The sequence below is a fragment of the Protobothrops mucrosquamatus genome, unplaced genomic scaffold, assembly GCF_001527695.2.
Source record: "Protobothrops mucrosquamatus isolate PMUCROS unplaced genomic scaffold, P.Mucros_1.0 scaffold1189, whole genome shotgun sequence".
Classification (NCBI taxonomy): Eukaryota; Metazoa; Chordata; class Lepidosauria; order Squamata; family Viperidae; genus Protobothrops; species Protobothrops mucrosquamatus.
The window spans coordinates 123338-145881 of NW_015387401.1; the positions used below are offsets into that span (position 1 = coordinate 123338).

Genomic DNA, 22544 nt, shown 5'->3' on the forward strand with positions numbered 1-22544 from the left:
AACTGGTCTTCCAGCGTCAGCCGCGAATCCAGGAGGACCCCCAGATTGCGCACCCTCTCCGAGGGGGCCAGAATTTCGCCCCCTATAGTCAGCGATGGAGTCAGCTGACTATGCCGCGGCGCCGGCAGCCACAGCCACTCGGTCTTGGAAGGGTTGAGCCTGAGTCTGTTCCTCCCCATCCAGACCCTTACGGCTTCCAAGTCCTCTCCTTCTTCTGGGTGAAACCTCTTCAGATATTTGAAAACTGAGATCATTCAGCTAGTCCAGGGGTAGGCAACCTCGGCTCTTTTATGACTCATGGACTTCAGCTATGCTGACTCAGGAATTCTGGGAGTTGAAGTCCATGAGTCATAAAAGAGCCGAGGTTGCCTACCCCTGATCTAGTCTCTAGACTAAATATATCCAGGTACTTTAATAATCTTTGTAGAGCTTGGTTTCTAGATCCCTGACTAAATGTGGCAGTCCTCCTCTGAACTTATTCCAGTCTGTGGTTGTCCTTGTTCATATGTGGACTGAAGTGAAGAGTAATGTACAACAATTACTTCTTGTGGTCTGAACTTTATATTCCTAATATTGCACCTCAAGATAGCACTTTTCTTTTTAGCAGCTATATCACTTCTGACTCATTTTTAATTTGTGATTCACAAGGATATCTTGATTCTTTTCATACACTAACATGTTAATTTGGAATTCTGGAGCCTGTAGTCTCAATCTGCAAATTGCTTCAAGATATAATTACATTGGAAGCGGCAAAGGAACCAACATTAAATGAATAATGGCCTTAGCAGCTGCATCATGCTAGTAGCTCATGTTTAACTTGTGATCAACAAGGAGATCCTATCTTTTTGGGATATATTACTGCCAAGCCAGGCCTTCCCTGTCTTAAACTTAAGCCTTTTATTTTTTCTATCCAGACGCAAAAAAAATTATTTCACTTTACAATTCCATCCTATTTGATTTGGACCAAGCTTGTCTAGATCTTTTTTAATCTTCTCTTACATGTAAGTCATTATTTACTCTTCCTACTTTAGTGTTATCTACAAACATGAAGTGCCTCCCCAATTCTTTCAGGAAAGCCCTGTGGCACTCCACTTACCTCCTAGACAAAATGTACCCTTTGGATATGGTATTCAGTCAATTGTGAGTCAATCATAACATCACTAGCTGTATTCAATCATTTTATTAAACAGACTACTATGAGAAACCTTGTTAAAGGTTTTGCTGATGTCCAAGTACACTAGGTCTGTGGCATTCCCATGATCTGCTAAGCTAATATGCAGCTTCAACTATATTGCAGCATTCAACAGAGAAGTGTGTCAACTGATAGCTCTAAGTCTCTAGTTTTAATTTCACATGATAACCTCTGATCCATTCCTTTTAAGCAGACCTTCGCTACCCCAGACAGATTGAGACAATCACAGAAGCCTCCATCTATTTTCACTGTAATTGGACATTGTTACTAGCAAATTGCGCTTACAAAAAAAACCCTAGTATGACATGAGATTAAGTAAGAATAAGACTACAAATGAATCACTCCCCTGCAGAAATGGATCAAAAAAGATGTTAAAAAAAACCTGAAGTCCCATTAAATTTTTATTGTTAGATCTGGTTGATATTTTTTATTTCTTCCTCAGGTTCATCATGGGACAAATGTTTTTGTACGGAGAGCACAAAAGGTTTTCTTCATCACAACTGTTCCCTTCTATTAAGGTTTGGCAGAAGTCAGTGGTGGGATTCAGCCAGTTCGCACCAGTTCGGCAGAACCGGTAGCTAATTTTTTGTTGCCCAGGCCCAGAATGGACTTCCAGAAGCGGCATTCACACAGAGAACCAGTTGTTCACATATTTGAATCCCACCACTGGCAGAAGTGGGTAATTATTTCTGCCCTAGCTTTTTTTCTGCCTGATCTTGCTAATGAAAGGCATACTATTGAATATTTTATAATAATTAATTATTTTCCTTTTGTTAAAAATGTATAGCATAGAATTCTGAAAATTGCTAATGACAACCTCTGCTCCATTCTTTTTAAGATTGAAGTCAGTCAACTCCCATTAAGGTGTATGTTATTAATACTTTCAGTAAGAAATTTTAGACCTACAGATGTCAGGAAACTTAATTTAGATTTTCTGCATGGTATGTATTCATAGTTGGAGTCTGAAGCATTCCAATTAGTAATGCAGGTTTTATAACTATAACAGAGAAGAGATTTACAGGAAATACATCATAGACACAAGGAAAGCCTAATAACTAGCTAGCTACTCCAGTTAGAAGGAGAGTCCAAGTACTCTGTGTCTGTGTGTGTCTCTATCTGTGTCTGTGGGTATTCTTGGGAAGAAAGGCAGAAGGAAGTGATCTTTGATTAGCAAAGTCTTAGTCCAAAAATAGACAGAGTAAAAGGCAAAGTGGGGTAAATCTCTAACTCTTTATCTACATCTTACTGCCCCCTTGTGGCCCGTAGGTCAGGAAGGACTAAAGTGTTATGCGCTAAGGATATGGACATTTACAAAAGTAGCCAATGAAATCCACGTTTCTATATTTTTAATGAGTTTTGTGGAGTACAGTTTTTGTGCAATAATGAATCAGTGGATACATTATGGACTACAAACAAATCCAGGATTTTGCATTTAAGGGGACATAAAGAATAGAACTTTCACCTATACTATCAATTATCACCATAGATAGAGTAGAAAGGGTATTTATTTTTTTGAAAAGCTTTCAAAATCAAACAAACTTAAATAGCAATCCACATTAATATTCCTATAGAAAAGTGGCAGATATGTCAGAGAAGGAAGGAATTTAAGACTTTTCAAAACATCAAACCTAAGACCATCACAATTGTCTCCAGGTATGATTTAAGGTGTTGTTTGTCACTTTTTAAAGGCCTACATGGCTCAGGGCCTAGGTATCAATAGGAACACCTTATATCAGTGCCTCATAAAATCTAGTTGGATACCTCTTCAAGTGTCCCTTGATCAGACAGTGCTATCTTCATGGTCTCAGTTGCTGCCCCCTTTCTTCAGAATAGTAACCTGATATTGAAATGAACGCCTGCCTCCCACCCTTCAGGAAATTGGTGAAAACGTGGTGGTTTCAACAAAGTATGCAAATTATGTAAAATAAACATAAACTTAACTCCTTGAACTAAAATTCTGTTTTGAATTTTTTGAATGGAATACTGGAGCATCAAGGGTGTTTTTTTTGTACTGTACTTCTAATTATTTCACAGATAATATGGTTCAATAGTGTAATTTTTTTTTTAAAAAAAGAAGGAAACTAGATGGCTTATTTCAGTGGAAGATATAATGTTCCCAATTTCACTAAAAACATTTTAAAAAGGAATATCTGTGTTTATAAAATATAACCAAAGAGACCATAATCATAATAAGCATATTATTACATTTCTTCTGAACAAATATAAATGTTAACAGTAATGCCTAACACTAAATACTTCCTTGAGTTGAGCTTAGATCCTGATGACTAATATAGACCACATCCATGCAGTTTTCTTCAGAAATCATACTTTTGCTTTTGCCTTCTTTTGCCATTTTTTTTAAAAAAGTTTCCTGCCTAGCCTACAGCTCTAGGATTTCCTGATGGTCTCCTATTCATTATATAAGTATGTCTTATCCTGCTTAGTTTTTGGAGATTAGTAAAACAGCAAAAACTCTAAACTCCAAGGGACTCGCTGAAGAGGCTATTCTCCTGTCCTATTCATCTCTTTTAACTCTTATTCAAACTTGAATATTGGAGATTCACTAACTACTGCTTTATGTTCAGCTTAAAAAAGAGCTGCCAGAGAAAAGCCCCACCCACTTTTTTGGCTTGATATTTATTTATATCCTCCCTTTATTATTTTTATAAATAACTCCAGGTGGTGAACATACATAATACTCCATCCGCCTTCTATTTTCCCCACAACAACAATCTTATGAGGGTAACTTAGCCCCAAGTCACCCAGTTTTCCTCATGCTGGAGTTGGGACCAGAACTCACAGTCCCTCAATTTCTAGCCTGATGCCTTAACCACTAGACCAAACTGGTTAAACATTAGACCAAACTATATTAACTTATAAAGCTGTGTATACACTAGACAAAATTATATTAACTTATAAAACATATTATGAATATAATTCCTTATTCCTTGAAAGGAAGTAAAAGATTTCTCCAATACAGTACTGCAGTAAGGATCATTCTTGGTAATTTACTGTCAAGACAGATGCTTCCCATCTACAATCTTGCATTAAACAACAGATATTTTAACATATTGTATTACACTATCTATCTTAGTGAACTGCCCATCTTGTAAAATCATTTTAATTATGTTATTTTCTCTGTGTAATCTTCCACATCTACAATTATTTATAGTATTATTGTCTTGGTTTCTTTCTAGTCACAGCTATTAACATTGTTGCAACAGTTCCTAAATGGAGATATTCATTTGATTTATTGTTTAATGACTAGATGAAAAGGCTTCAATGGGGATTTTTTTTTCTTTCATAAAGTTCCCTCCCTTTGCTTTCTTCCAAATGTTTAAGACATTACTTTGGTCAAGGAACAGGACTGATTTTTCTAGCCAAAATGGCAAATTCTTGTTTTGCCACTGCCACTTATTTCTGGATAATCACATTAGTATAATCTCTGAATTTTGCTAGATTCAATTTCAGCATCAATGAAGGTAAAATGCCAACCTATCAAGATGGATGATTTGTTTTTACTTTCATAGAGATTTCCTCAACTTTAACTTTGCCCTTGCTCTCTCCTTCCTCTCAATCTTTCCTGCTCTCTTCCACAGCTACCTCCAAATGCCCATCTGTCAGTTTCATTTAATAGAAACCTATAATTCCAAGGTAATGGATGCACTTGGCTAAGGAAAGATAATCTCTTTGGGCTCGCTTCAGTTGTTTCATCCCTGTTATCATATTAATACTGATTAAATGCAAAGCACAATATTTAAGTGAGACTGCACATATTATTTAAGGACGACAAAAGCAGACAATGTTGGGCCCGCACTTTGATTCGCACAAAGAAACAGCCCGTTTCAAAAAAAACACGACTGAGTCTTATTTGAAGGATGCTTGGGATCAACACATATATACTATCAACTTCATCAACCAAAATACACTGCTTGAAGAGGCATGGGTCTATAAAGTAACATGAATGCATAGAGCATGATTACATGACGTTGCTGCACATCATTAATTAGAATAGATTTTTGAAGTAATACAAAAATGTATCTTGGGTTTCACCATTCAGAAAAATTAATAAAATGGGGCATGAGGCTAGATTTTGAAATAAAACTTATACCTAAAAGGAAAACACTGTTATGAACTAAAGCACATGTACAAAACAAGGCATGCTATTAAAGTTTACTATATGTTTTAAGAAATGTGTGAATTTGTTTTACTGAAGTAATGACGTTATCATAACTTTTTAAATGTTAAAAGTCAACAGCAAAATTCAGAAAACGTATTAAAATTGTTTGTGATACCATTCAGAATGTTGGTAGGAGAATTATTAAAGACTCTTGCCACATTAACTTTTAATTGTAATGGGAGAATTTGGAAAACTAAGAATTGATCCTACAGGCATCAGAGCTATAACAGATAACAGTTTTATTAAACATAGCAAATAGGAAGGGAAAGGGTTCAAATGATGGCATACTGCTACATTCAAGAAACACAACATTAAGTGAAACCGTCAACAGGTGAGTCTGGTGAAGCACAACCAACACAAGGACCTCTCAGTTTTTGAGGCCTCATGAAAAGATTTCCCAAAAGTTTATTGCACAATGGCCCACCACTGGATCACTTTTTAAATTTACACCCCCGCTTGAAGATGGGATGCTCCAAAACAATAGAACAAATAAGACAGACCCCTACCCCCAAACACAACTGGGGAAAAAACCTGGGCTACTACCCCACTTCCTCTGGCAACAGCATCTTTTCTAGACTGTAGCACAGTAAAGGGAAGAAACCAGGTCAAAAAAATTCTAATAATTTCACTGAATAAAGGCACCCCTCATTCTCATCAGCCAGTAGCAGGTTTTCTCCTCCCTACTAGGACTAGACACAAATGGTCTTTTCACTAAAAGCTCCTAAAGCCTACACACTGTACATAGTCATCTAAAATATACAGATTCATGAGTATGGAGTTTGAACCCCAAAAATAATATTGAATTACCCAATTATGTCAGATTTTCCCCTTCAACTAACCATGTGACCTCCTTAAATGCCAAGTAATTTTTAAAGACATGTGACAATATTCTAATTCTCTCAACTGCACTTATGTTCCTATGTATTTATTTTAAACAATATCATTAAACATAGCCTAAAGTTGTGCTGCAGTGATAGCCAAGGACTTTGTTATGAAGTAAAAAGGTTGAGTGGCCAAGTTTTGAACCTGATCTATCATCCACAAATCTTGTTCATAATGTAATATACAATTTTCCTCTACCTACCCTTCCAAATAGAGCACAAGAAGCTACAGTACAAATCATGGACGTAATCCTGTTCTTAAATATTTGCAGGGTATCATTCCGGAAACAGCAAGTTTCCATAACACAAAAATCTACTCAGTTACCCATGCTGCTCAAAATTTTGGACATCAAATACATAAAGAGAAAGAAATTGAAAAACAACATTCACAATCTACAGCCTGATCTCTAGTCAACCTAACAGAATGATTCCAGCATTTACAATATATTTGTAAAATGGGGATTACAGGCCAGTTTAACAATGGAAGGATATGAATCTTAAAAGAGAATACAATAAAATGGTACCTAAAATGATGTGGTTATACACACTCACATACTTAGTAGAGATGAGCAAAATTATAACACAATTACTGCAAACAACACATATACATTAGGAAAAGTTATCACAAATATATTTGAGCACATTTTGGCATATGTACAAAAACAGCTAAAGGGTTTATGGTATGATACCTATACAAAACTAGCAAACACAGTCCACTGCACTTTAAATCAAATCAAACTAACCACTGTACAGTTCATATTTAACTTAATTAACTAAAAACTCTTTACAATGAATTCCTGAGTTAATCAAGTAAAGCAAATGAGATTCTCTAGATTTGCCCATTCTCACTGTAAGGATTGAAGTACATGTGTTCAATAACCTCTCTTTTTAAATAAGTTAAATCATATCTTTTTTTAAAAAAAACTAATATGTTTCTAAGTTCCAGCCAAGCACAAGGATTGTATTCTAATTTTTTATACCTCTATCACTGTTGTTGTCATTTTGTCATTTGGGGATACTCCTAGGATGGCATACAACACAACAATGGAAAAGATCCTTCCTGCAGGAAATAGTACTCACCATGCATACAGTTTCAAAATAAGTAAAAGATGTGCACTACAGCAATGCCCAAAAGAAAAAGTTCACCTAGGTATTGATATGCATGGAAGATAGCCCTGATTGTTTAATTTTTCTTTTTTAAAAATTGAAATGATATGAATATTCTTAATAATGTGCTGAAGTAACAAAATAGCTGAGTTCAACATTATATTGTTTATGGGAGCAGCATAAATATAGCTGCCATAAGAAGAGATATTCAAGAAAGTCATGCAACCATGTAAAACATTTTCTTGCTTTACAGTAAAGGCCTCTGGATCCTCTAGCTCAGTGGTGGCGAACCTATGGCATGGGTGCCAGAGGCGGCACTCAGAGCCCTCTCTGTGGGCACACGCACTGTTGCCCCAGTCCCAGGCCTTCAGCTGGGTTTTATAAAACCTTTTCGCTTTAGGCCTCCGCCGCCGTGTGAAAAAAAAAAAGGTTCAATCAATCAGTCCATTTCGACTTCTCGCAGGAAAAAAAAGATCTTGCAAAGTTGGAATTGATTGATTGAACTTTTTAGTCCCACCCAGTCTGCCGTTACCACCGCAGCCACGCCCACCCAATGGGCCACACCCACCCAATGGGCCACACCCACCCGGCACCCGACGATGCATAAGTGGGTTTTGGGTTGCAGTTTGGGCACTCGGTCTCTAAAAGGTTCGCCGTCACTGCTCTAGCTGATAGACTGAAAATAACCTTGCAAAAATTTATTCATGAAGATCAATGTGAGTTTTTATTTTTTAACCTAAAAGTCAGTTAAAAGACAATGTCAGATGTGTTGGACATTCTAGAATATTTGGAACAACACAATGAAAAACAAGTTGCATTATTATTTTTTTTATGTAGAGAAAGCTTTTGATAATCTGAATTGAACTTTGTTATTTAAAATTTTGGAAAATATGAACTTTGGAGAGAATTTCATAAAATGGGTAAAGTCAATCTATACTCCACAGAAAGCACAAATTACTGTTCATGGAGATTTAACTAAATCATGTGAGATACAAAAATTTTATGGTCTTGAAATTTTTAATGGAGATATAAGAGGGAGGAGAGGATGGTGGGTGTAAAAATTAGAAAAGAGACTTACAAGCTGAGAATCATCAAGCTTTTGCAGATGAGTTGATGCTGAATTTTGAAAATCCCTTAAAAAACTGAATTCTTAATAGGAAAATTTTAAAAAACCTGGGCACGAGTTGGTTTCAAGATTAACAAACAGAGCACAAAAATGTTAACAAAAATATGAAGACATAAGATCAAATAGTATTGATTAATAAAATGTATTTTAAGATCGAGAAGTAAAACACTTGAGCATCAATTTGACAAATATGAATTGTATGTTATTTCAAAATAAACATGTTAAGATATGGAATGAAGTTTAAAAAGGTAAGTTAAGATGGCAGGAAATAAACTGTTATTGGGGAAAATTTCTCTGGTTAAGATGAATGTTTTGCCTAGGATATTATTTTTATTTCACACAATACTCATTCTGACAACTGATGTGACAATTAAACAATCCAATAATAGAATGATGTATCTACATTTGTATGGCAAAGGGGGGGAACCAAATAAGGTATTACAAGATGCAAAATAAAAAAAGGATTGAATTTATTTCATTTGATAATCCAATAATTGTCATCTTGTTTTTTTAGGAAAGGTTATCAAAAATGTTGTCAGCTTGCAGCTCCAGTGGGCCCCAAAAGAAATGGATTATTCAGATCCCTTTCAGTTGGGTTAAAGCCAGAATGTAGTACTCAGAACTGCACTGATTGTGGCTTCCAGGGAAGAAATGGCAGATTGAAGACACCCCTGTGAGAAGCAGAGCTGATGATTGTGGCTAAGAACAAGGAACTAATGAGTAAATATTGGCTCCTTTATCCCTCTCTGGAAAAAGAGAACATGTGGGATTACCCACATTGTGTTCTATATGTGGAGGTTGCTTCTCACAAAGAGACTGCAAGGCAGTGGTGGCCAAAGGATGGGAGAACCAGGAATCAAGGGAATTTGCCATTCTTGCTCCAACTATAGTAAAAGCTGTGAAAGGACACAAAGTTCATACTTCCTTTGCTAATCAGCTTTGGAAATTGCCTAACTGCTTTAAAGAAGCTAGACATTTTCAAAATGACAAGGCTGGAAACAGCAGGGGAGTGCCTTCAATCCTTAATATAAAAAAATAAAATAAAACTGCACCTTCATAAGCTTTAGGAATTCAAAATAAACCGCAAAAAGCAAGACAAAATTTTGGCTCTAAAAAAACTTAAATGGATTAAGGGCTAAAAAAAATACTGGAATATTTAATTTTCAATATTAATATTTTGAAATTAATTTTTTAAAAATAAATGCATTTTCATGGGAAAGAAAAATTTAGTTTCTATATTGGAGACATAACAAGATAAGCAGCTTAAAATGGCGTTCAGAGATATTGTTGAGGAATGGGGACTTTGAATCAACAATATTATCTACATTGTGTGTTTTTAAGAACACTCTGTTTCCAGAAGAAACTGTTACACCAGAAGATGAATGCTTGTATATTTAAAACTTTAAAGTCTGTTTGATCATTGTAATTAACATTTTAGCCTGCCTAAAAAAAAATGCTGGGAGTTGTAAACTGGCATCATGGGTAAGAAGTTTACCTTGAATTGTAAGTTGTAAGGGAGTTTAACCTAACCTTTTGAGATCCCTACAGACAAGTAACTGAACATGGAAACCAGTGAAGCAGGGGGCTCTTGTTTACCTAACCTCTGCACTGTAAGAGACATCAATCCCTGCCTTATTAAAGAAATGCATACACCAACCTGGCATGCTGGCTGAAACAGCTCTCTCAAATTCACAGTTTCTCAGAGGTCGAAGGAAGTTCTGGAGAGGCCTGTTCCATAAATAAAATCCTTCTGCTTGGCGATAACTAAATTGTATTAAGGCTGGCTCAGACAGCTCCAATTAAAACTCTTTGGTGGGGTTGGACTAGAAAACTCTACCCTAGATTGCTCACAGATACGAGCTTTCTCTTTATTTTCTTCTTTACCTTGTTTGTAAAAGAGAAATGGAAGAGAATCCGCAACCTATGCCCCCAACTGCACTAATAACCTTAAGCACAGCAACTTGCTTTCAAAATTGAACTTTTACCCCAAAAACGTAGGAGACATAGATGGTTATTAAATCACATAGGTTTCCAACTTTCCTTAATAAATCAACTCCATCATTAGATTTGAGGGATCTTAGCTCCACACATGATATTTTTAATGAAAGAAAGGGCAGAATACAAACAGGAGAGGTACAGTCATTCTTACAGCATATAGTTATTGCAACTTCAAAGTTCTGTACATCATGACTTTTTTTAAAAAAAATCACAAATAGGCAAATTGATATGCAATGACCAGCTTTCTGACTTTAGCTATCTAAAATTACCAAGTTTAACTGAGACCAATCTTGGAGAGGCCCTCACTTCAATAAATGTGAACAATCATGTACGTATTCACATAACTGTGTGTGTATATATTAGATACAAATAGGTTCTCAAAGACTTTCTTCCTAACTTTATGCAGGACATTCAACTATATTGAAGAGTGAAAGAAATTCAATAATCTTACCTGCAAGCTCTGCTAAAATGAAGTTTTTGAAAAAAATGTTTTCTATATAGATTAGTAGGTTCTATTACCTTCCATTTGTCCATGAAGATGTTGTTTTAAAATGAAATAGCCTGTCATGATGTTAGGGAAAATATTGCCAGCAGCTGGAGACAGCAATGGTTGAACTTGAGAAATCCTACTGTCTATTACCAAAACAAAGAAAATTTCAGAAAAAAACAGAGAAGAGCAACAAAGATGATCAGAGGACTGGAGGCTCAAACATATAAAGAACGGTTGCTGGAATTGGGTATGTCTAGTCTAATGAAGAGAAGGACTAGGGGTGACATGATAGCAGTGTTCCAATATCTAAGGGGCTGCCACAAAGAAGAGGGAGTCAAGCTATTCTCCAAAGCACCTGAAGGCAGGAGAAGAAGCAACGGATGGAAACTAACAAAGAGAGAAGCAACCTAGAACTAAGGAGAAATTTCCTGACAGTTAGAACAATTAATCAGTGGAACAACCTGCCTCCAGAAGCTGTGAATGCTCCAACACTGGAAGTTTTTAAGAAGAGACTGGACAACAGTCTGAATTGGTATAGGGTTTGTCTGAAATGGAATAGGGTTTCCTGCCTGAGCAGGGGGTTGGACTAGAAGATCTCCAAGGTCCCTTCCAATTCTATTGTTGTTATTATTATTATTATTATTATTATTATTATTATTAATAATAATAATAATAATAATAATAATATACAATGTTTCATATTGTTATGGAACTAGATAAAATTGACATACTAAGATGTCAATAGAAATGAGGCTACCATTGAACATGTGATTTGCAACAAGCAGTGAATACAGAAAAATCCCACTTCAACAGGTTCACATGCCAAAAGAATTAAAGAATAGCAGTGACCTGTCAAGGTAATAGGAATAGAAAACTAAAGCTTCCAGAAATTAAATATAAAGAGTCAGTCAAGAGAGTGAATATTTGCTCTTAGGCAAGTTTTACACAAATAGAATACATTTTGCCTTTGCCTTTTGTTTTGATTTGATGTTTTCTTCAAGTGTCATGGAAAAAGTATAGCTATGAGGTCACTAAAAAACTAATATCAACTTGATGGCCATGATTAATAAATCTTCTCCAATGCTGATTGGAAGCCAGTATGAGCAAAACCACAGCTGATACAACAGGGCGTGGAGCTAGCAATTTGGATAGCAAGCTACAGTCAGTGAAGGTACTTGAGGTACAGATTATGTTTTATTTTATTGGCTGATATCTGAGCTATATAAATATGTTCTGCGGGTGTGCTTAGATCTTTTACTAGAAGGAGAAGCTGACTGAAATCAACCTGTTCGGAACAACTGTTCCTTTCTTTTCTCTTACCGTATTCAATTGTCTTCTAGTGTCTGACTTGGCTACATATAAAATGTTTAGAATTCTTAATGAACCAGTAATATTAATTTTGAGAAGGATCTAGCCTTAAACATATATTTTCACCAGCAAAAGCTGTAGAGGAAGTGTGCGCCACTTAATTTCTTTCTGATAAAACAGCGCTGGTGGAGTTGTAGGGAATGTGCCACAAGATTGTAAAAGAAAAATCTGAAGCCTTCTCATGAGCATCCGGGAGGCTGAAGCAATCACATCCTGTCTTTTACATCCATGCCCCGTTACACCTCAGCTCCTTAATCTCTGCTTCTGAAAATAACAGTTTATGCAACAATACCTACACTGAAAGGTATCTGCAATAAAGATGGATATTAAAGGATTAATTTAGCTTCTTTGCAATCTCTTGCTCCTCCTTGCCATACAATGCTTCAAGTGCTCCCCCAGCTATTTTCCTGTTTCTGATATAACAATTTTAAAAATATAACTAGCTGTTTTAATATCATAAACAACATTCTCTTCAAAAACTATTTTACACTACCTACCATATTTTTTTTTGTTTGCAATTTGAGTTTTTTTCTTGTTCCATTTCCTAAAAAAAGTATTTCTTTTTTCTTTTGACATTACTTCTTAAATACGTTGCTGGTCAGTTAATGGTATTTTTGTTGACTTGTCACAGACTTTCTAGCTGTGCTTTTGGTAGTTTTGGTACTTTCCAAATATTCTGGAGAGATCCGATTATTATCCTTATGGTGATGCAGTGGCTATAATGCAGTATTGCAGGCTAACTCACTGCTCACTGCCAGGAGTTCGATTCTGACTGGCTCAAGGTTGACTCAGCTTTCTATCCTTCCAAGGTTGGTAAAATGAGGACCCAGATTGTTAGGGGCAATTTGCTGACTCTGTAAACTGCTTAGAGAGGGCTGTAAAGCACTATGAACTGGTATTGCTATTATTCTCTCCAACTCCTTGACTTTTTTATATAAAGTTCTTGTCTTCAACAATACAGAGGATTTAATACATTTTCATTTATGTGTTTGGTTAAAACAGTTTATTGTAACTTTGGGAACAAACCCACACACACACAGTTAATGACGGCTAATTTAAAGCAAGCTGAATTGCTTTAAAAGTCATGTTTTCTTGAGAAAGCTAGCTTTAAAAATCATAGTTATATTAATCAGTTCTCAATATGGCAATACAGTAGTTATCTCTGAGTAAGTGAGGATTAAATAAAAGAGGCAGCAAACATTTCTGCATTTATTTTTCTAGCTATAAAGAAGCAACACAGAGGAGAAACACAGACTTGTAAACATAGAAGGAGACTCAGATTATACACCTCCTGTAACTAAGGCCTAAATGCTGCCAAAGGAAAAAAATATTTATTTTTATTTAAATTTATTCATATAAATTTTCAGTTGTACTTTCTGGGTTTCCTAAAACAGTAGAGTAGCTTGGTATTCCAAAACAGAAATGTATTCCAAACATACATCTGTTTGGAGAGCACACAAAATAAATCTTGATCCAGAAATCAAGAAAATAAGTCTTTAATGTGAAAATCAAGTCAGCTAATTACCTTAAGATGTTATAAAACCAACTCAACACATACTTATAAGTCAGACATTTTTAGTGCTGTTGAAGTGAGCTCAATACTCTGGTTTCTCTTCAGATCATATAAATATTTCACCTTTTACTGGAAGGCGGACTTTTTTCTTTGGGTGAATGCTACCAACATCAAAATAATCCAGATTCCCGCATATTATCTTTCCATAGTTTAATCTGTTCTAAAAAAGAATTGTAAAAGAAAAGTGATGCATTCCTGGTCATCACCCTCTGATGGCTTCGGTCTATAATGTAGCAACAGGGAAGATTTATGCTTCAAATACACTCTTAAGGATTTTCATTTTTTGTTAATTTCAGAAAGTAAGGGGAATGGGAATTATAAAAGAACAAGCAAAGTTTATCTCCACCTTTTAAAATAAAATGCAATTTACTGACTTACAGTTTCAACAATTTGTCCTTGGAATTTTGCATTCACTTCTTGTTGAAATCCAGCTCAGCTTCAGATCAACATAGCAAACCTATATTGGCCACTGGTTCTGATTTTTTCTTTAAATAAATGGAAGGCAACATGCTAGGAAACTCACCTAAACTCCATTTGCCCTAAAGACTAAGATTATCCTGTTTTAATGCACACACAAGAAAAAAATTGCGAACAGCAGGAAGTCTCACAAAATTTCAATGATAAGCCATTTTCTGTTGGAGTCTTTGAACATGTCAACTCATCTCTGGAGAACCAAAACAATCTAATTCTACTTACTTAACTGAAATTGCACTGTCTCATTGACCTCAGAAACCACCATATGTTACTAATTGTGAATATAAAAATCAACTTACCTGTTGCTATTAATTTAGCAGTAGATCAACAACTGATTAAAAATCTAAATAAAACTTCCTTCATATAGAACTCTCTAATTATAACATGCTTCTTCATCTACATTAACATAATTATGTACTTCTTTGACTTCAAATCTATTGTTTCTATATGCAGTGTGTGATTGGAGATGGGTGATCACAGGGGCTGTGGGGGGGAGGAGCATGCCATGCAAGATTTTATTAAAAAGTACTGTGGCTGCTCTGCAAGTTTTGGGGCCTTGAAGATAGTGTGTTTGGGGGGGGGGAACCAGGAAGGAAGGTAGGGGCGCCTCAAGGGGACTTCACAAAGACAGCTTGGCTTGCAACTCAGTAAGCTCCAACGAAAGAGGGGAGGAAGAGCAAGGCCAGTGTGGTTTCTGGCGTTGTGGTGGTGGGGGGTTGATGGGGTGCACAGGTGAACAGCAAGGCCAGCGCGGATTTTGATGTTGCAGGGGGCATGCTGGGGGAGAGACGAACAAAGGTGACATGCAGCTTGGGGAAGCTCCGCTATTGCCACATTGACCTGATACCTAACAGGCAGTTTGGTTGCCCCCAAGGCACGCACCACGTCCATTCACCTGCCTTGCTACCCCTTGCAGTACCAGAAGCCGGGCTGGCCTTGCTATTTACTGTGCCCCCTGCAATTGCAGAAGCCGTGCTGGCCTTGCAGTTCACCTGTGCACCCCCCATGCCCCCTGCAATGCCAGAAACCACGCCGATCTTGCCGTTCACCTGTGCACCCCCCCCACACCCCCTGCAATTGCAGAAGCTGTGTCTGCCTTGCCGTTCGCCTGTGCCCCCTCATGCCGCCTGCTATTGCAGAAGCTGCACTGGCCTTGCCATTCTCCTACACACACACCCAGCCCCCCTGCAACACTAGAAGCCACGCTCCCTTGCTCCTCCTCCCCTCTTTCATTTGAGTTGAGTTGCAAGCCAAGCTGTCTTTGTGACACCCCCTTGAGGCCCCCTTCCCAGTCCCCCAATACACTCTCACCTGTCTGCCCCCCCCCGTGGCCCTGGCGGCTGCTACTCCCATTACCACTCCCCCTCCTGTCCTGGTGACTGATCTGCAAGGCCCCAAAACTTGTGGAGCAGCCACAGTACTTTAAAAAAAAATCTTGCATTTCATACTGTCTCCACAGCCCCTGCGATCGGCCATTGCCAATCACACGTTGCCCCCACAGCACCATTGCTTCTGCCTGCCACCCGACTGGCTAGGGCTATTTGTCTCATGCAGCCAAAGGCCCGGGGCAAACGGTGTCTGGGTGAATGGACAGGGACGATAGGTGAGGGGCAGAGGGCCAGGGTCCCATTAGCCATGGAGAATGGCTGGGGGAGGGCCAGCAGAGTAGGAAAGCTGGGTGTAAATGGCTGAGATGGGTGACTTCCATGCCTGAATGTCCTAAACCCTCTGCCATGGGCCACAACATCTCCATTCTAAATGTTTTCTTCTGATTTATTGACTCATGAGGCTTATAAAGAACAGTCCTACATGTTTGTTCAAAACCAAAAGAAACATTAGGTGGTACTCTGACAACTAAATTCTCTAAACACAGAAATAATTCTGATTGAAGACATTGCCATACCAAGTCTTTAAACTTCTAGTTACCAAATCGTTGTCTTCTTCCATGTCTAGATCAAACTTTAAAGTGCCAGAATGAAGCCACCTTCTTGGCTTTGTCTTTAGCCAAAAATAAGTCATTATTGGTACATGTTTCTGGTAGTAACTGACATACCAGCAGATGATCCGGCCTCTGTGTTTCTCCACAGTCACCTAGCGTGTTGTTATCCACTAAGAGCCTCCACCAGAGCAAATTGGTTTTACATTTAGGCATTCCAACTCTCAACCTATTCGGGGTCTTCCAAGGGAGGTCAGATATCCGGTTAGTTACCAGATGCCCTCTTGGCTTAGTAGATGAATACAAAGATAGCAATAGCTGGTAATAAGCCAGGGAAAGATTTGCATGTACTGCATCTTCTACACCTTTTCATCTAATCAATGCAAGAAGTACATTAACAAGTAAGCTGTTATGCCTTTGCATTTCTTTGTGGCATTATTTTTTAGCAGTCATCTAATCAACTTTACAGATTTTTTCCTGACAAAATGCTAAAGGAAACCAAGGTATAAGGTACAGCTGCACACAAATAAAGAGTATGTAAGTACAAAAAGTCAGCAAGACAATATTAGATACAGTCTAAGACTCTTCACTTTTAGGCAGCTGTTGGGGTGCTTTAAAAAACAGCAGAAAACACACATGTGCATTTAAATTCCTGATGTTTCAAGCAACTTCTTCTGGCTTTATAGATGTTAAATAGCTTGTTCCCATGCATGTAAATGCACACACATGGGCTCAAAATGTAAGTGCTCTGCTTCCATTTCCCCCCAAAATTGCCTTTCCAGATAGCAAGTGTTGCTGAATGTGTTTGAACTGCCTATTTTCTACAACTAGATCCATCCTGAGATTATACCATCTATTAAGCATTTCTTTTTTTTAAAAAAAAAACATTCTTAAGAGCTATGATGCTAAATTTTAGGGATGGGCAGGAATCTGAGCTCTATTAAACCCTCATAGCCCTGTATTACTGTTGAACATTCTGAACATGGGATAATGATGAAGCATTCAGAAATAGATGAACTTTGATAAAGATAGGTAGTTTTTCTTAGCAGAAAATTTTAGTTAGGATATGCAAATGAAATCCAGAGACCATGATGCCAAATAATAGAATACACTCAAAGGTGTTCCCCATCAGAAGAAAAATCCTCAGCTACACATTTGTTTATATGATACCTGATATCAAAAATCAGGGATGAACTATTTCTGAATAAATGTTTCTTTTATCACTTTAGAGTAAGTTTACTATGAAAAATCATACCTCTATCTTGAGTGTAGAAACAAAATATCCTCCCCACTTTGTGTCTGTAGTTGTGAATACTTCTTATTGAGAGCAATGGCAAACATTTTTTGTTTTAAAAAGAGGGTGCTTAACGTTTTAAAGACTGAATAAAATAATAATAATAGTACCTTATTGAAAGGAAGTAAATGTGCAAATAAAATATAGCCTTGGAAAATCAAAGGTAACACACCATGAAAAATAACCATATTTTTGGTTTGTCTAGCTCCTCAAAGAAAATGCCCTAGACTACTGAAATTAATATCAATCCATAACTGATATTCTGCTCAGTGCAGCTTATTTGTTCTTACATAGTAAAAGAAAGATGTTTTATGTTTAAAGTCAGACTAACTCAGAAGCATTCAAAGAATAGTTAAGAATATGTTGGATATGCATGGCTTCTTCTGAATAAAAAACACGGCTGGCTTTAAATAACACATACATACATACAGCAATATCTCATTATTCAGCTCAGAAAGAGTAGAGAAAACCCCTGCAGACAAAAGTGCCACAGAGCAACAGGAAGGACAAATCTTTTCCTAACAGCTACCTGATTAGGTCCATTTCAGGACAATGAAAACCAGCTTGAAACCTGGGAATTATCTAGTATAACAAAATCAAAACATAAAGAGTGAGTGAGTGAGTGAGTGAGTGTGTGTGTGTGTGTGTGTGTGTGTGTGTGTGTGAGTGTGTGTGTGTATGTATGTATAGAGAGAGGAGGGGTTACTGCTATTTGCCATAGAATGATGGCATATTGTTTTATCTGAATTCATGAAAATGAACTTGATTATTAATTTCTTAACTATAAAAGAGTGGGATCTGTTTCTCAATTGCTCCATAAGAGAAGTACAAATAATGGAATTTGTTCCCATCCGAACATTAATCTTCCTCCTGGATGGATAGACATTTGCACAAAAGTGAGTCTTGTCTCTGATTAAGCATGTTGAAGATTACTGCCAAACTGAAAGGGAAGAGGCTACTGGCAAGTCTAAATGAATACAATTATGTCAAATTATGGATGTTATATGCACTGCCTATGAGAAACAGTTGCTTTTCATAAGCTATAATACTCTACGAACTTACTTGTGCATCGGAGTGAATGTTGTCATACTTTTTGGGATGACTGAATTTGTATGTGCATAATAATGGCTAATTTTAAAATTCAGAGCTTTTCACCATGCATTTTCACTATACCTATTTTTATCTTTGCAAACAAAACCATTTTTAATCCTTTCAACCTTTTTCAAGTCCTCTTTTCATTTTCTTAGGCACAATTACATGGATGTTACATGTTAAGAGGAAAGCAGAAGAAATAGGAAATACCATAAAGAAAAAGCAGGAAGCCAAAGACATTCTTTGACAACCAAAGGATCTATCAGTTCCCTACAAATTTTTTAAATTGTCAAACATTGCCCACAATTTCTGTTTCCAGCATTAAGATTCCAGCGTCGTTTCTGTTTTGAAAATGCAGGTTATAGAAAAATTATATATGTCCACTCAGAAATAAACTCTGTAAAATAAAATAGGACTCACCCAGGAAAGCATATTTAGGATTACAATGTGACTGTGTGAATAGGCTAGCTGAATGCAAATATAATCCTAATATTATTACGACTAATTATCCAAAACACTTTCATAACAAGTTGCATATAATTTCCCGTTTTTACAGATACTGTAGGAGGAGAGCTGTGTTAGTCTATGGTGGCAAAAAAAGGAGTTCAGTTAACACCATTTTGAAGTAGCAAATTTTATTAAAAAGCGTAAGCTTTCATAAGCATATGCCTTTTAATAAATCTGTTAGTTGGAAAAGGTACTATCGGATTTCTCCTGATTTTTTTGTTTCCTTTTTGTGCGTTCTGTTCACATATAGCAAGTAAGTTATTCATATTGCCTCATTTTCTTTTTATTTATTTTTTTTGCAACTGCCTCTAAGAACTCAAATATACACATATATCCATGTGGTTTTGCTTTTTGTATCTCTTACTGTTAGGTCACTTTCAACAAATTAAACTTTCCAGTTGTCTCAGAAATAGGAGGTGTATTACATAGGCATCCTTAAGGTACCTTCAAGAGTCCTTAAGAATTTTCTAAACTAGCTTTTAATGGCTACATGAATAGCCATTATTTTTATGAAACTTAACTTTTATGAGAAAAAAACAAAAGAGAGAGAGAGAGACAAATAGAAAAGGGAATAAGACTAGCTAAAGAACTTTTTTTTAAAAAAAAAACAACTCAGGATACAAACATATAAAAAAGCAACCCTGATCTAACAATGGAATGTGAACTATATTTGACTTAAACAATGTCAAACACATTACTATTCTCCATATGAAATGTTGGTCGCTCTTAAAGAAACAGGGATGTTTAGCAATCTTCTTAACCTGCTTTTTATTTTCCACAGAGCATAATGTTTTGATTCTACAAACTGTCTTATTTACGTTACTATTGCTACATAATGTGGAGAAAAACACTGAAGCTTGTTTTCAGCAAGAAGATGGGCAGGGAAGAAATTTGTTGTACAAAATTATTATTCATTTCACAAGCCATTTAATGAAAGGTGAAAGGCAAATGTATATTTTATTGTTTAACCTCTAATGCAATACTGAACAATTCTACTAAAGGAAGGAAGGAAGGAAGGAAGGAAGGAAGGAAGGAAGGAAGGAAGGAAGGAAGGAAGGAAGGAAGGAAGGAAGGAAGAGGAGGAGGAGAGGAAAGCTTAGTATAAGTTATAGAGGCAATCATAGTACATTACCAGATGATGTAAAGGATCATTTAATATGAAAACATGCCACCTCCAATATAATAAAATCCAAATACAACATTACTGTTTCTGTTATTTGAAAAATATTTGTTTTGGCTAAGATTCTACTGAACAAGACATTAACTGCCAATATCAAATCTCTTTATTAAAACCAAAATACATTCAGATGTTAATTCCCATAATCTACATAAAACTGCACAGCTCACTGACTGGAATGTTAAATCTCCTTATTAATTGGAATTCCTAAAGGTTATTTCCCACATAAAATAAGCTATCCTTTCTTGCTGCCCCAATTAAAAGAAAATCAATACAAATGTCGACAAAATCATATATCAACTCTTACAAGCTAGGTATAGATTTGTCATTACGATGTTATATAATAATTATCTCCCATTGCTGAAGTATCCATAGTACTAGACACATTAATATTTTCTATATTATAGACTTCTTTTAATTTTTTTCTGAAAAAAATATTCCATGAATTTCAGGTTAAAATGTTGCAACTGTATGAAAACCCAATCTCTGAGAATTAATATACTGATTACTAAATTAAGTTTCCATCATCAAGGAAACTGAAAACATTTATTATTAAACATTACCTGAGAAATCCAAAAAAATATTTCCTGTTACTATATTAAATGCATCTTAAAAGTCAAAAGAAATTTTAGTTTTTAAAACAATTTGACATTAATTTAAGAGTACAAAATTCAATCTAATTATTAGAAAAGTTTGAGGTACATTAGTCAGGACATGAATAGGCACGTCTATTTATTTGCAGATGATGTCAGGTTGCTAGCAGAGAATCAAACAAATCTCCACATTTATTTATTTATTAAATTTATATGTTGCCCATCTCACTCTCGGTCCACACAAAAAAGTGAAGCCCCATCCACAGGATGCAGGCAGCACATGAAACCACGCCCTCTCCGGTCCAGAGAAAAACCTTTCTCCACAGAACCAGTCCCTGGTGCCCAAAAGGTTGGGGGCGTCTGATGTAGAGAATGAAAAAGAAAGGGCCAGGGGTCCAATCCAGCAGCACACTGTTATGCTCTTAAATTATGAAACAAATATATGAAGGAAAAGTAAATACGTCAAGAGGAAAGAAAGATTGAGAAAGTCGTAACTGAATAGCACTGAGATCCTTAAAAAGAGAGCTTATCTACAGTTCTGATTGATACATGAAAAGAAATTCTCTATCAAATATATTGTATGGAAAAAAAATTTAAAATTCATTAGCAATGCACATTTACTATCAATGCTCTCTAAGCATCTTGTGCTTACACTTGAATCTGCTTGGCAAAATGACATTTTGATACTTGTTGCAAAATATTTCCTATGTTCTCAATTTTATTTTAGCACTTCAGGAACTAATGGTATTATATTTATTAAGTAATGATGATTTCATGTTTACATGTGTTTTTTAATTGATTGGAAAAATATTCAAACCCGTATGTTGGTGTTCCAGAATGTTGCACTTTTTTTTTTTTGAACACAGCTCATACAGATACTTTTAAGCTTTTACAGGGAAAAAAAACAGATTATAGTAGTGTATAAAGCACAGGTGGTCCTTAATTACTCTGAAAGTGAATTGTCACATGACTGCACTACTTAGCAATGACAGTTGTTAAGTCTGTAGTCCCAGTTCCTGTCATTAGGCCAGGACCGTAACATTATAAAGTGAGTACCTCATGTGTCTCCTGTTTCTGCCATATTCACCTTCACTTCAACCCCCCCCATCGCTGCCCTTTTGGCCATCCTGAGCTCTACTGCCAACACTTATGGCCCACTGATGACCTTCCCTGTCTTCTCCCGCCTACTACTGGCAAGGGATCTAGGTGCTAGATGAGAGTGCAGCTTTAATAGTCTAATCCTGAATTATCAATGTCCATAGTGGAAGGGGGACAAATTGCCTACTTCACTATATAATCATGACATTGGTGTCATTACATAATTGAGTGTGTTCTGTCAATTTGGTGTCACTGTAGTTTGTCGCAGATGTATCTGCCCAAACTCTTTAAACCATGGCCTGCAGTACATAAATGGAGTAATACCTTCTTCCTATAATAAACTATACTGAGAAATTGTTGCAAGCTGCTTTTCACTGTATTAGTAAGTGGCATTGAAGTACCTGATATAAGCTTACCAATCTAGAAGTTTCTTTTGAAGTTAATCACATGCTATCTAC

General features: G+C 36.4%; 1 protein-coding gene across 1 annotated transcript in view; it reads right to left on the reverse strand.

Moving 5' to 3' along the window:
* Positions 1 to 22544, reverse strand: part of EEFSEC (eukaryotic elongation factor, selenocysteine-tRNA specific) — a 111467-nt gene that overhangs the window by 33671 nt on the left and 55252 nt on the right. The gene's annotated exons all lie outside the window — the stretch shown is intronic.